This window comes from Nymphalis io, chromosome 26 (assembly GCF_905147045.1).
Source record: "Nymphalis io chromosome 26, ilAglIoxx1.1, whole genome shotgun sequence".
In the NCBI taxonomy this organism is placed as follows: Eukaryota; Metazoa; Arthropoda; class Insecta; order Lepidoptera; family Nymphalidae; genus Nymphalis; species Nymphalis io.
Genome location: NC_065913.1, coordinates 3119264 through 3133375, shown reverse-complemented (window position 1 = coordinate 3133375; position 14112 = coordinate 3119264). Strand labels below are relative to the sequence as shown.

The following is a 14112-nucleotide window of genomic DNA, read 5'->3' as shown; positions in this document are numbered from 1 at the left end:
TGATTCCAAGTTCAAACGGGCAAGCACCACTGAATCTTCACGTGCTTAATTTGTTATTATGATTCCAACCTACCAACCCTAATTAGACCAGCGTATGTTTAAAACCTCAATTAGCCCAGCAGTGGGACATTGACAGGCTGTTACTTTACAATAATAAAAGACTTGCCATTCGTATCGTGATCACGCTGGATAAGTTATCGGGAGGTTTTTTGTTTAATGGGTGTAGTTCTTTGAGCGTACTCATTTTTAGCCTGTCAATTAAGCAAACTACTTGTGTTAGGAATAGGGAAGACTATAGCCCAAGAGGTCAGGATCGAACCTGCGACTTTCTCAGCTTTACGTGGCCCGTAAACCATTGCATTATTGAAGCTCCCCCTTAATAGAAGAAGATACCTTTACTCAGCAGGATATTTCAATTATGAAAGTGAACAAATTTAGTCCTACTATTATTTAACTCAAAAAGTAATTTATCTACATAACAACGATTAATACGAAGGACTTAAATAAATACAAATAAAAAAAATATACTTTCCAAATTATGAACGCGTTGAATGGAACACGAGAATGCTAGCAGCATTTCCCCTTTGAAGTGCAATTCCGATCCTCTGAGCGAAAAATTAACCAGCCCTCCTGTCACCAGTAGAGGGAATAAGACGAGGTGTTGTATTTTTTATAAAAGTTTTTCCAATAATATTTATTACTAACTTTACAAGTCGAGATGGCTCAGTGGTAAGAACGCGTTAATTTTAACCGATGAACGTGGGTTCAAACCCGGGCAAGCACCTCTGAATTTTCATGTGCTTAATTTCTGTTTATATTTCATCTCGTTTTTTTCGGTGAAGGAAAACATCGTGACGACACCTGCATGTGTCTAATTTCATCGAAATTCTGCCACATGTGTATTCCAACAACCCGCATTGGAGCAGCGTGATGGAATAAGCTCCAAAACTTCTCCTCATAAAGGGAGAGGAGGCTTTTTTTTTTATATTCGCCGGGAGGGCAAATGACTCTACTCCACCTGATGGTAAGTGGTAGTAGAGTCCAAACGCGACGACGGCCAGTACAGACGGGAAAAACGTTCTGCACTAGCCGCCTTCGCCTTGCCGGCCCGCAAGATGCCTCTTCACGCCTCGTTTGAAGGAACCCGGGTTGTAAGAAGAGGGGAACACGTGAGCTGGTAAGGAATTCGATTTTTTGGAAGTGCGACAAAGAAAGGAGTTGCCAAATTTCTTTGTTCGCGATGGAATTGATGTCACAGTTAGGCGGTGACATCGAGAACCAGCTTGCGTGGACTTAAGAAGGAAGGGGGAAGCAGGAATTAGAGAGAATAATTCCTCAGAGCACTCGCCGTGATACAGTCGATAGAAAGCGCTCAGTGCTGCTATCTCACGACGCAATTGTAAAGGTTCAAGGGTGTTTGTGACCTTTACGTCGCCAATAATGCGTACGGCACGTCGCTGCAACCGGTCCAAGGCCTCAAGTAGGTACTTAGCGGAGCCATCCCAAAGGTGCGAGCAATATTCCACGCAAGACCGTACCTGTGTTTTGTACAGCAGGCACAGTTGTTGTGGCGTGAAAAAGCGCCGCACCTTGTTCAGAACTCCGAGTTTCCGTGAAGCTGTTTTTATAACAGCCTCGATGTAATCCCTTGGACTAAGGTCGCAGCGAACGTCAATCCCCAGCATAGCGATTTTGCTTTGCATCAACAGCGGAGTACCACAGAGGGAGGGAAGAGGGGAAAATGTTGACTTTTTCGCCGTGAGAGCGCATACCAGTGTTTTCTTGGCATTAAACTCAACAAGATTATCAGAGCCCCATTTGGCGATGAACTCTAACGTCCTATCGAGTTCAATGACAAGATTCTTCCGCCTCTCCTCAATTTCCGCTCGCCCAGCCACTGCGCGTCCGTGGTATCCACCATGCACTGTACTATCGTCTGCATAGCAATGTATGTTCCCAAGAGAGAGCATATCATTGATATGCAAAAGAAAGAGTGTGGGAGATAGCACAGATCCCTGGGGGACCCCAGCATTCACTACATAGAATTGTGAAGCGCAACCATCAACTAAAACATGAAGGCTACGCTTGTGTAGGAAGCTGGCAATCCAGGTGCATAGCTGAGCAGGCAGACCATATGCCGGCAGCTTGGAGAGAAGACTTCTGTGCCAGACCCTGTCGAAAGCCTTCGTTATATCGAGGCTGACAACCAACGATTCTCCATGCTTGTCGATAGCTTCACCCCAGAGGTGCGTTACGTACGCTAGAAGATCACCTGTGGACCGTTTTGGTCGAAACCCGTATTGACGATCATTAATTAAAGAGTGATCTTCTAGGTAATGGATCAGTTGGTTGTTTAAAATCCGTTCCATCACCTTACAAAGTACTGAGGTGATAGCTATTGGCCGATAATTTGCCGGGTCAGACCGATCCCCTTTTTTGGGAACCGCTTGCACATTAGCTCTTCTCCAAGCCTCCGGCACACTTCCCGAAGAGAGAGAAAGTTGGAACAGGCGCGTTAACACAGGAGACAGCTCCGCTGCGCACTTCTTCAGCACTATGGCTGGTATTCCATCAGGACCGCTAGCTTTCCGTACATCAAGTGATTGCAGCTCCGCACGCACATCACGTTGCCTGATTTTAATGTCAGGCAACGTATGGCCACATGCAGGTATTGTAGGTGGCAGTGCACTACAATCATCGATGACGGAATTGTCGGCAAAGAGTTTAGGCAGGAGATCAGCTTGCTCTTGCGGACTGTGAGCTAGCGATCCGTCCGGATTTCTGAGCGGTGGCAGCGAAGGTTGGCAGAAATTGTTTTGCACAGACTTGGTCAGACGCCAGAAGCTACGGGAGCCCCTAGGATGCGAAACAAGGTCATGACCAATCTGTACAATGCGCTGTGCATCCGCTCTCGTGTATTCCTTTCTACAGGACTTGGAATTTTTATTATAGTTTGCTTTCAGTGAGTCAATGTTAGATGCCCCGCTAATGCAGCCGTTGATCCACTTGCGATATGCCGCCTTTTGCCCAGCAGTGGGACATTTACAGGCAGTTACTTACTTTTTACTTTACTTACTAACTTTACATGTAAGATGTACATACAGAGAGATAGACAGACTGACACATCATGTTTACAATTTTAGCTACAACAATTTATTACCTGTCAGTTGCCGATTCATAGCTTTCTTTCCAAAAGGTTTTAAGAGTCAATTTTCTTTACTACTGGGGAACCTCTTCGTAAACTATATGACCTTAGTACCCAGAAATATCCCACGTTGAAAAATGGAGCGGTCTTGTTGTGTTATTTTGTTCGTGATTATTTATAATCATACTTTTTTCAAGTAGGCTTTTTTTGGGTACTTTTGGCTCATTTTATAAGATAAACAAATTAATAACTAAAATAAATGTATACTGTTCGGTGTGTAGATTCTAAAAGAACCGGAAAGAAGGAAAATAGGAACTCATTAGTTACAGATTTTTAAGCCATAAAAGTATATTGAGTTATCATAAATGTTACGGGTGTAATCAAGCCATCTTATAAAAACGCTTTATATCTTCCTAACTTGTGTAATCCTGGTAAGTACAAGTTTTTAAGTCTAACTTCTAAATTATTTCTCGCGCTGTAATATTTGAGGAACATCCTCTCTGTTACTTAGTATATTACTTAGTATATAATTGTGTTTTTTTTAATGTTATAGACAGGCGGACGAGCAAATGCGCCACCAACCTTGGACTTTAAACTATGATGTTATGTCCCTTGTGCCTGTAGTTACATTGGCTCACTCACCCTTCAAACCGGAACGCAACAATACTAAGTATTGCTGCTTAACAGCACAATATCTGATTGGTGGGTGGTACCCACCCAGACGGGCTTGCATAAAGGCCTCAAGACAATAGCAATACGCCATGTATGTATGTATTTATTTCCAAAGAACAAGAATGTGGTTATAGAAGTTACACCCTTAACTTATTTGCATGTTGTAAGTCTAATATATAATTCATCTTGTGTGGGACTCCCCAAGCTTGTTATATAAGTTATAACTTTACGCTCTATTTTGATAACTGACTTAATTTTTTTTGTCTCATACAAAAAATAAATGTTAAGTAATTAGAATATAACATTACAATATATCTTAACCTTCATATTATATAATAAGTAGTTATGTTTATATAAATTATAATATCTTATGTATAATAATCGGTGTTTTTATATCTGTTTGAGATTAACAGACTTCGATTCCGTTTGACCACATAAATGTATTTTTTTCATTAAGAGCATCCCATCCATTGTAGTTTGCTACTAGATGGCGTTGCAACATATTAGCTTACATTTCAACCAATCGCCAGTATAATTGGTAATGTATTACAAACATATCAACATTTTATGAAACAACGTTTTAAAAATAGCTAACAAAAATAAAGTGCCTTTAAATTGACTTGGTGGTAGGGCCATTGTGTAGCCCGTTTGAATAGGTACCACCCACTCATCATTCTACCGCCAAAGTTAGTAGTATTGTTATGTTCCAATTTGAAGGGTGAGTGAGCCAATGAACCATCAGTGTGACTAGGCGCAAGGGATATAACATTATATATCCCAATGTTGGTAGCGCATTGGCGATTGTAGGAGTTGTTAATATTTATTACATCGCCAATGTCAATGGGCAGTGGTTACCACTTACCATTAAGTGGCCAAATGGACCAATGGGCTCGTCCGCCTTTCTTTATTATAATCTAAATACCACTCATCGTGAGATCTCCTAAACTATCCGACTGATTGCCTTGAAATTTGTCACTAAAACGGATTTTCATCAAATCTTTTCGACAAATCTTATCCAAAATACATTTTTCTTCTTATCTATCCATACGACGATTAGTTAGTATAAAAATAAAATGCATAATATTCGTAAATTTTCATATCAACTATAATCCTTCACCGTCCTATAGTTATCAGGGTTCTATTAATCCTCCAAGCTAGAGGAATCTGTTTACAATATACGGGGTATGGTACAAAATATAAGAACTTTAATTGATAATTTTTAACGTAGTTACAGAAAAGTATATCTATACTGTTCGGCAGTATGATGTGCTGGTTGGAAATGATCTCCTTCTGCGAGAGTATCATTTCGCAGAAGGAAGCCGCGAGGCAGCTCGAGGAATGTGCCTCCGCCGATTCAAACCGCCGAAGAAAACCAGGGAGAAGGCGTCGGCGCTATGCGCATTTTATCCTCCCGCCGTAATTACTGCCTAGATGGATTCCCTGTATCTGGGAACCCACTAAAAATGGCTTTCCCGTGGCATCCCCCGAACAGAGGAAGAAAATACCGCTGGTTTTAGTGGGTATTTCAGCGCACTCAGTGCTGGTATGTCCCACATATCCCTACCGCTACCTTCATGTGGGGGAAATAAATGCTTTTTTGCAACGAGAAATAAAGCCTGTCTACACTAATGTTATAAATGCGAAAGTAAATGTGTCTGTTAAACTTTCACGACTATAAAATATATACTACATACCTTACAAGTGCGAACACTAGTATTATATTATATATGGTAAAAAATGGGTAAATGAAAAGTAGCCAAGTCTGACCTTAGGTTTTAATATATTATCCTAAGTTATAAGAAGAAATAATATTTTAAGTTGTCATAAAATATTTTATGTTGTTATCAATAAATTTCAGGGCCGACCATTGAACTTGACACCCATTTAAATCTCAGTTCTTTTGTCTTTGAAGTCAACAACCAAAGCATATATCATAATATTGAACTTGGCTCCCATTTCACAATTATGTTTTCGATAGCATTGCTTTTTGTACAGAAATTATCTAGGAAATTTTTATCATTTTATTATAATTTTTCAATTAATTGAAAAAGCGCTTGCCTGTTATCACACCTGATGGCAAGTGAGATATAGTCTAAGATGGAGGGCGCTTGCCTAGAAGATGTCTATTCACTCTAGACTTTAAGGTACCCATATTGTAGGTACACTTACTTATAGTGCCCGTAATGAAGAATCTGCAATCAAAATTGATGAAAACCGGTCTTTATGTGGATTTTAAGGTCTTCACTTTAATATGTAACGAGTGGAATATAACCCTTAATACTTTTTTAATCTAAGAGATAAATACGAAAGTCGACTAAAAGTATAGTCGACTTTCGTATTTATTACGTTACGTTTCGTGCTTCCAAAATTTTTTCGAAGTTTTGGAACTCGACAAACAAACTAAATATTAAGCCTAGTTTTCCTGTGTGTCGACGATTGTTCAGATCCCTCTTCCATAGTGAATTTGCTTATGGAGCAATTTCGAACGAGCTTTCCATTAGACCTATCATAGTGTTCTCTTGACACTAAGAACGATGACTATAAATCTGGCGACTTTATTACATTCACATCCAAATAAATCGCTTAAGTTATTAAAAATATAAAAAAGGGGTAAGTCGCCAGGATACGACAGTCTTAGTGTCGAGTATTTGAAGCATGCAGGTGTGCATTTGCCGTGAGTGTTGTCTTTGTTCTTTTCGGTATGTTTGATCCATGCGGACTTGCCCTCAGATCTTATGAAAACAATTGTCGTGCCAATAGTAAAAAATAAAACGGGTAATGCCTTGAACAAAAATAACTACCACCCTATATCTCTGGCCACAGTCATAGCGAAAGTACTGGACAGTCTAATTAATAATTACCTGGATAAGTACCTTGATAATATAAATGACATTCAATTTGGTTTTAGACCAGGACTGTCAACTGAGGCTGCTATAATGTGCCTAAAACACACGGTACGCTATTATACAGATAGGCATACACCAGCTTACTCGACTTTTCTAAAGCCTTCGATCTAGTCGGTTATGATAAACTGTGAAGAAAGTTGGAGATAACAGGTGTACCTGACGATATACTTAATATATTTCGGTCCTGGTATGCCAATCAGCCTAATTTAGTTCGTTGGGGCAGACATACTCAAAGGCATGGTGGATTGTCAACTCCAAAGTTGTTCAACATATATATAAATGACCTTATTGTTGAACTATTAGAACAACATCAGTTACGCAGATGATATGGTATTACTAACGCCATCTGTTAGTGCCCTGAGCAAAATGTTGACTGTATGTGAAAGGTATGCTTTTGAATACGGTTTAATATACAATGTAAAAAAGCCAATACATGATTTTTAAGGTTTCTGGTAAATGTGCTGAAAACACACCCCCAATTAACCTGAACGAGAATAATCTAAGCTGTGTAACAAAATTTAAATACTTAGGTCATTATATCACAGACGACCTCAAAGATCATATATACATAGAACGCGACCGAAGAGCGTTGGCGATTAGATGTAATATGTTGGCTAGAAGGTTTGCGCGCTGTAGCGAACTTGCCAAAATTACGCTATTTAAGGCGTACTGCCAAAACTTCTACTCATGCAGTCTTTGGACATCCTAAACTAAGATCTGCTTCGATTCTGTAATGCCTCAGAAATGTTTGAACAAGCACGGACAGGTGACTTTTATGCGATCATGAGGAAAAGATCTGCATCTTTGATACGAAGAATCAGAGACAGACCCAACACTATCCTAAAGATTATTGCGAAAGATGTGAACGGTTATATGATGAGGCGGATGATCCAGAAGTCTGTGTAATACTCTGGTTAAAAATTAAGATATTATTATTATTATTATGTATTCTGATCACTGAATACATCGGCTCGGCTTAAAAGAAAGGTGTTCTGTAGTATATAAGACTTTAAATTTAGAACTTTTAAGTTTTCTTCTTCTATGTTTTGGCCCACTCACCAAACCATGCCTGCGCGGAACTCAAATAGATAATATTATCTTTTGTCCGACGCAATAGATGCGAAATATCGCACAAATTACATCAAATTCAAACGAGCTTAATAAAACACAATATAATTTTCTATTTTAATTATTTTCAAGCGATTAAATCGCTTTTGTTGCTTAACAAATAGATTTTAAGTAAATTACGTTATATATACATAATATATGCTTACTTACGTACACATATATATATATATATATATATATATATATATATATATATATATATATATTAATTGTGCACATATATATATATATTAATTGTGCATTATAATAAATAAAATATTTTTGAAAAATAATGTTTTTTTCTTTAAATTGTTTTCGGAAACCAGATAAACTGCTTGAGAGTGGTTACCATTGCAATTATAAGGCACTTGTATATGTTTTGCTGACAACAAGGTCTATGATATTTGCCCAGTGTATGTAATAACACATACGGCTTTACGTGCTTTCTGAGGCACGGGAGTGTCACACACACACACATCCAATTTCCAGACTCTACGCTGCTACTGAGAATTTTTCGACAGAAGAAACACCCAAAATCTTTTTATCAGTTCTACCTGTGGTTTGAACCTATAACCTCGAATCTGCGGCCACTTGACCAACAAGGCAGTCAGGCATTATTAAGACTATTAATGTATTGTAAATATATTTTTTTAAACTTTTCTTGCTATTTGCAATTGCATTGAAATATTATTATAATGTTTTTAATTAAAGTATACAGGTAAAGGCAAATTTTCAAATTATGTTTGTTAAACATTTAATTTTTGTCGTCGCTCATAGGGGGGTTTTTGCCTTAGTCACCACGCTTGGCAGGCGGGTTGGTGACCGCAGTGGCTGGAAATCTTTCACTAATAGCGCTGCTGCCCGCTATCAGGATTTGCATTTTCGGATTCCAGCATTTGTTTGGTTATACCGCCACGATTTCGGTCGCCAGAGCCTCGTTCGTTGATTAGCAGGATGTACCACGAGCAGGTGAGGTTGACGGTAGAGAGCCTAGGTTGTTATCGGCTCCCCTTAAATCCTTAATGACGATTTAAAAAAGGTGGCAGGTTCGGGATGGATGCGGACTGCCCAAGATCGGGATGGTTGGCGTTCTATGGGGGAGGCTTTCGTCCAGCAGTGGACGGCAAAAGGCTGAAAAAAAAAAAAAAAAAAAAAAAAAAAAAAAAAAAAAAAAAAAAAAAAAAAAACAACATTTAATGTTTAAACATCAGTCAATCAGTTTTCAATTCCGATGGCCTGTTATTAAAAAACCAACAATAATTACTTGTAAACTTACCTCATTACCACGAGGTTCATACCGTAACAGCCTAAAGGCCTCCTCTCCTCTCTTTTTGAGTAGAAGGTTTGGAGCTTATTCCACCACGCTGCTCCAAAGCGGGTTGGTGAAATACACATGTGGCAGAATTTCAGTGAAAGACACATGCAGGTTTCCTCAGGATGTTTTCCTTCACCGCAAAGCACAAGATGAATTATAATCACAAATTAAGCACATGAAAATTCAATGGTGCTTGCCCGGGTTTGAACCCACGATCATCGGTTAAGATTCACGCGTTCTTACCACTGGGCCATCTCGGCTTACGAGGTTCATAACAGAATATTATTTTTTCACAACGAATAATAACACTTCAATTTTATTACAATTTTTCCGTCTCATTTTTCACTCTGAAAACTTAATGGCGATGAAATTGACCGTAATTAAGAAGTTAATTATATTTTCAAAGCCCGGTTTTAAAATTAATTTTTTTTTTACTTAATGAAATATTCATTTTTTTCATTTCGTCCAATAATTGATGGCTCTGTTTATTAGTTACCGTAGCGATTCATATTCATTTGAAATTAACTTACAGCCGCCGTGTTGGTGCACCTTTGTTTTTTTAAAATTAACAAACGTAAATTAGAGTGTATTACCAAAAATTGTACGTCTGCGTACAATTTTACGTAAATTGTAATTCGACGTTATTTCTTGTACAATATTAAGAAAGTCTATATGGGTTACAATTCTACTAACAAATTTTCAGTCTATCGTAATCGATAAAAATCGTTACCGTTTAATCGTTTTTCTATTCAACTTACACAACGATTCAAATGCGATTTGATCGAAGTCGGATCGGAATAGAGCGTAGCCGTTGATAATTAGTACAGTGGTCAGTTATGCTTAACTAAGCGGTTGCATATTAATACGAATTTACATTATGGATTTACTATTCCAAGGCCTTCAGTGAATAATTTTCGTGAAATTTCAGAATAATTTATATATACATGTATGTGTGGATGCCACATGGTGGTACAGTTTTGTGCAAGCCCGTCTGGATAGGTACCATCCACTCATTAGATATTCTCCCGCCAAACAAAAATACTTGCGATTAGTATTGTTGTGTTCCGTTTTAAAAGGTTAGTGGGCAAGTGTAACTAGAGGCACAAGGAGCAGTAAATGTAGGGTTAGGGGTTATATGGGCGGTGGTGACCACTTGAAGGCCCATGAAAGCCCAGCCTACCATTTATTAGTAAATAAAAAGTTATTAAAAAAAAAGGAAATTCAACATAACTCGTGTGAATTTCGTACAGAATTACACTGATGTCGGGCTTTAAGAATAAACTCGAAACTCACCGCAGAAAACGGTCATTTTAAGAATACACGCATCAAAGTATATCACCATAAGTCGGTTGTCAACATTTCACAGATGAGCTGTTCTTTTGCTAACGAATGGAATTTGAAGTCAATTCCATTAATGCAAATTAATAGATACCACAAGCTTAAACCATAATAATTTAATTGTTTGGAAAATTTGAAAGTTCCGTGGGAAAATGGATTAAACACATCAGCTAATGTGATAAAGTGCTTTATTAGCAGCGAGTTATTTCAGATTATTAAATAAATATTTGTTTGGGTAGATTGAAAATTTTGTTTAAAAAAAAATACGAATTGTTAGACTAGTAACAGTAACAGCATGTGAATGTTCCACTTGAGGCTTGAGGAGAAGGTATGGAGCTTATTCCACCACGCTGCTCCAACAAAATTAGTACATGAAAATTCAGTGGTATCACGTCAATCAGAATCACGCGTTCTTACCACTGGGCCATCTCGGTTAGACTAGTATATATAAATATATATTTCTCGCTTCAGTTTTGCAAATGTTCAGGGTCTATGTGCACGGGAAAATAAATACAATGATGAGTAAAGTTGGAGTACCCAAGTACACTCTAGTTCCAACATAGAGATATGAACTGGTTAGCTACATAACTAGCTCGTAGCTTTGATTGACATTTGAAGACAACTGTTTTTTAAATGGTCGGGTTTGGCCTATTACAATTTTAATTTTCCAATATTTTAATTTTTATTAAAATATTGTATTTATTTTACCTATTCTTACCGGTTTATAAAATAAATTACGGTTATCGAATCGGCATACATTGTTTCGACGTTTATTATCTATGCTGTTAGAAATGGCAGCACTACGTTATTCGCCGTTCGGTCGTCCTCTGGATCGTTGAGCAAGCGCTGGTCGCCTGCCGACGCCTGTCAGTTTTAAACGATTAAATATATTCCTTTTTGTTATATAGTGGATCGTTGGCATTGAATGTATTGTTTGTACATTTCGTATATTGGTTTTTATATTCGTTTCAGATTATATAGAAAATTATACTAACGGAGGGTTACCTACGTCATCCACTTTGTAAAACGTATTTGAGAGGTTCGGGTTACCAAATCGTAAGTAAAACACATTGTATTCGTTTAGTCGAGGTATATTATTTTTTATTTAAGTAGTATTTAATCGATTCGTTTAATTCCAGTCTTTGTATCAAAACCGTGCCACGTGCAATATGTCATATATTGCCTTATTTCTACATATTTAAACACTCCTGAGGTGAGTTGATGCATAAACTACATTCAACAGTCAATATATCATGTGGTTCAATATTTATTTTTATCAATTTCTTCATATTTTATTCAAAAACTGAACATAGACTTTGTCAATGTACTAGGTGACCTGGGTCGAATCCTAATGTGATTCGAATTGCTTGGAAGCTTTGTTTCATTAATTTAAATATAGTTCTTGCTTTCTAACATTGTTTTATTGCTAATTGATTAATAATTTTGCACGTTTTGATACTTTAAAAGTTAACTTTAATAACCTCAATTGTCTAGGTGATGATTTTATTGATGATTTTATGATTTTATTAACTTATTTTTCTTTGTACCTGTGTCTAGGGCATTCTTAGTGTTCAGGACCTTCTTAGTATTTATGCAAGATAGGTAATAAGTTGTTTTGTTCACAGGGAGTGTTTATTTTTCTTTAATTTTATATATACCTTGTATATTGCATTACAAAGTAATATAATATTGTTCGTTGGACTCAACCGACGAATTGCTGCTGATTTAGAGCTGTTGGAGGCTCTGCTGTTTTATGGAGGAGAGGCTGCTTGTCCGGTGGCCTGCTGTTGCTGCTGGTGCTATTTGCTGCTTCACACTGCTTTTATTTGTTTGCTCACTCATTGTGTTGTGTTTTGCGTTCAGGGTTTGCACTATCCTGCTTATTTATTTATTTAAGTCTTTCACTTAATTTTAATCGATGCCTACTCACCTACAACTAACTTATAATATTTTATTGTATTAATATTAACTTAATTGACCAGATACTGTCAACGGCCCACCCCCTGATTTTGATGTTGTAAATTTTATAATGATTATGTTTTTTATTAATGTAACGGTAACTTGGTGGAACGAACCTCGTACACACGAGAACCCCGTGACGCCAGTTGATCGTGAACAACTTAAAAAGAACACTGCACCTTAAAAATATATTTACTCTTATAATATGAAACAATAAGATTAAAAATGAGTGTCTTTCGTCTGCTTTTGTTTAAAAAATTATAATATATTTATTTTAGCTGTATTCTAACTAGGCATTGCCTATTGGTTGGCGGCCATTGATTTTCGACCAATAGGCATGTCATTAATAATCCTTGACTTTTTTGCTACGTATATTTTCTTTTAATTATTTATTATAAAATAATAATAGACAAAACGACACTTCGAACACTAATCATGAGAGAACTCGAATTACATAAGCGTAATCACTAGTACAAACGCAAAAACGACTCCAAGCTGATTTATTTGTATTTAAGTATTATTATTAAGGCAGAATATTAACCCAATAAATTATTAAATAACATAATTAATATCACATATAAAATTCGAGTATTTTATTAAATAGGTACATATAGACTTAAGTGCCTATTTCTGATCCGTAAGCATAACGATTCGTTTCTCGATTATAACAACCGATCATTCTAAATTCAAAAAGTATCATCATCTTACGTTGCAACGAGTTTATGTAGGAAGCGGCCATATTTGTTTTACAATGGGATAGTCTCGAGTTAAATTGGTCTGTTCCCAAACCCTCGAACTTTAGTTAGGGTGGGAAACTTTATCCCTCAGGGGGTAAACGAAAAGCATATGACGTGAGCAAACATATCCTCGGTCTAAATGTTTTTTTTTCTTGAATACATTCAATAGAATACGTTGATAGAAAAAGTTTTCGACATTAGATGATCTCATTAGCCGATTGATAAGTTTGGCAAAGCAACATTTACACATTTTATGTTTATATTAATCCAAAATAGCCAAGTAGTTAGAACGCGTGTATCTTAATCGATGATCGTGTCGTGACCCGGGCAAGCACCACTGAATTTTCATGCGCATAATTTCTGTTTGTAATTCATCTTGTGTTTGACGGTGAAGGAAAAAATCGCGAGGAAACCTGCATGTGTCTAATTTCACTGACATTCTGCCACATCTGTATTCCACCAATCCAAATTGAAGCAGCGTGGTGGAATCAGTTCCAAACCTTCTCCTCAAAAATGAGAAGAGGCCTTAGCCCAGGGGTGGGACATTCACAGGCTGTTACAGAACATTATAGATTAGTTTTTTGCTGTTATTTATAATAACAGAGCTTTTCTCTCTTCAGGATGTTTTTAACAAAGTTAATACTTACGGTAGTAAGACAATATTTATACAATATAATATTCAAAAATACAATAATAGGCGAATTAAAAGGTATGCGTTTTACTCGATTGATAGTTCAAGTCGTTATGATTTAAATTTTCCTTGCAGGACCAATCCTTGTCCTCTACGTCATTATCGCGTTTTGTTGTTGCTATTGTTCAAGTAACCGCTCGAACACAGGATAAATAATAATTCAATTGTATTTAATTATCTGTGTAACTTGACTGTCAAAAAAGTGTAACTAAGGAGTTTCTTGTCGGTTTTCTTCGGTAGAA

General features: G+C 37.1%; 1 long non-coding RNA gene across 1 annotated transcript; it reads left to right on the top strand.

Annotated features, from left to right (window-relative positions):
• Nucleotides 1-11309: 11309 nt before the first annotated feature.
• On the top strand, nucleotides 11310-11655 carry LOC126778637 (uncharacterized). The gene is made up of 3 exons (XR_007670186.1): nucleotides 11310-11349; nucleotides 11456-11539; nucleotides 11623-11655. It is a non-coding gene; the product is annotated as an uncharacterized LOC126778637 (long non-coding RNA).
• Nucleotides 11656-14112: the final 2457 nt, after the last annotated feature.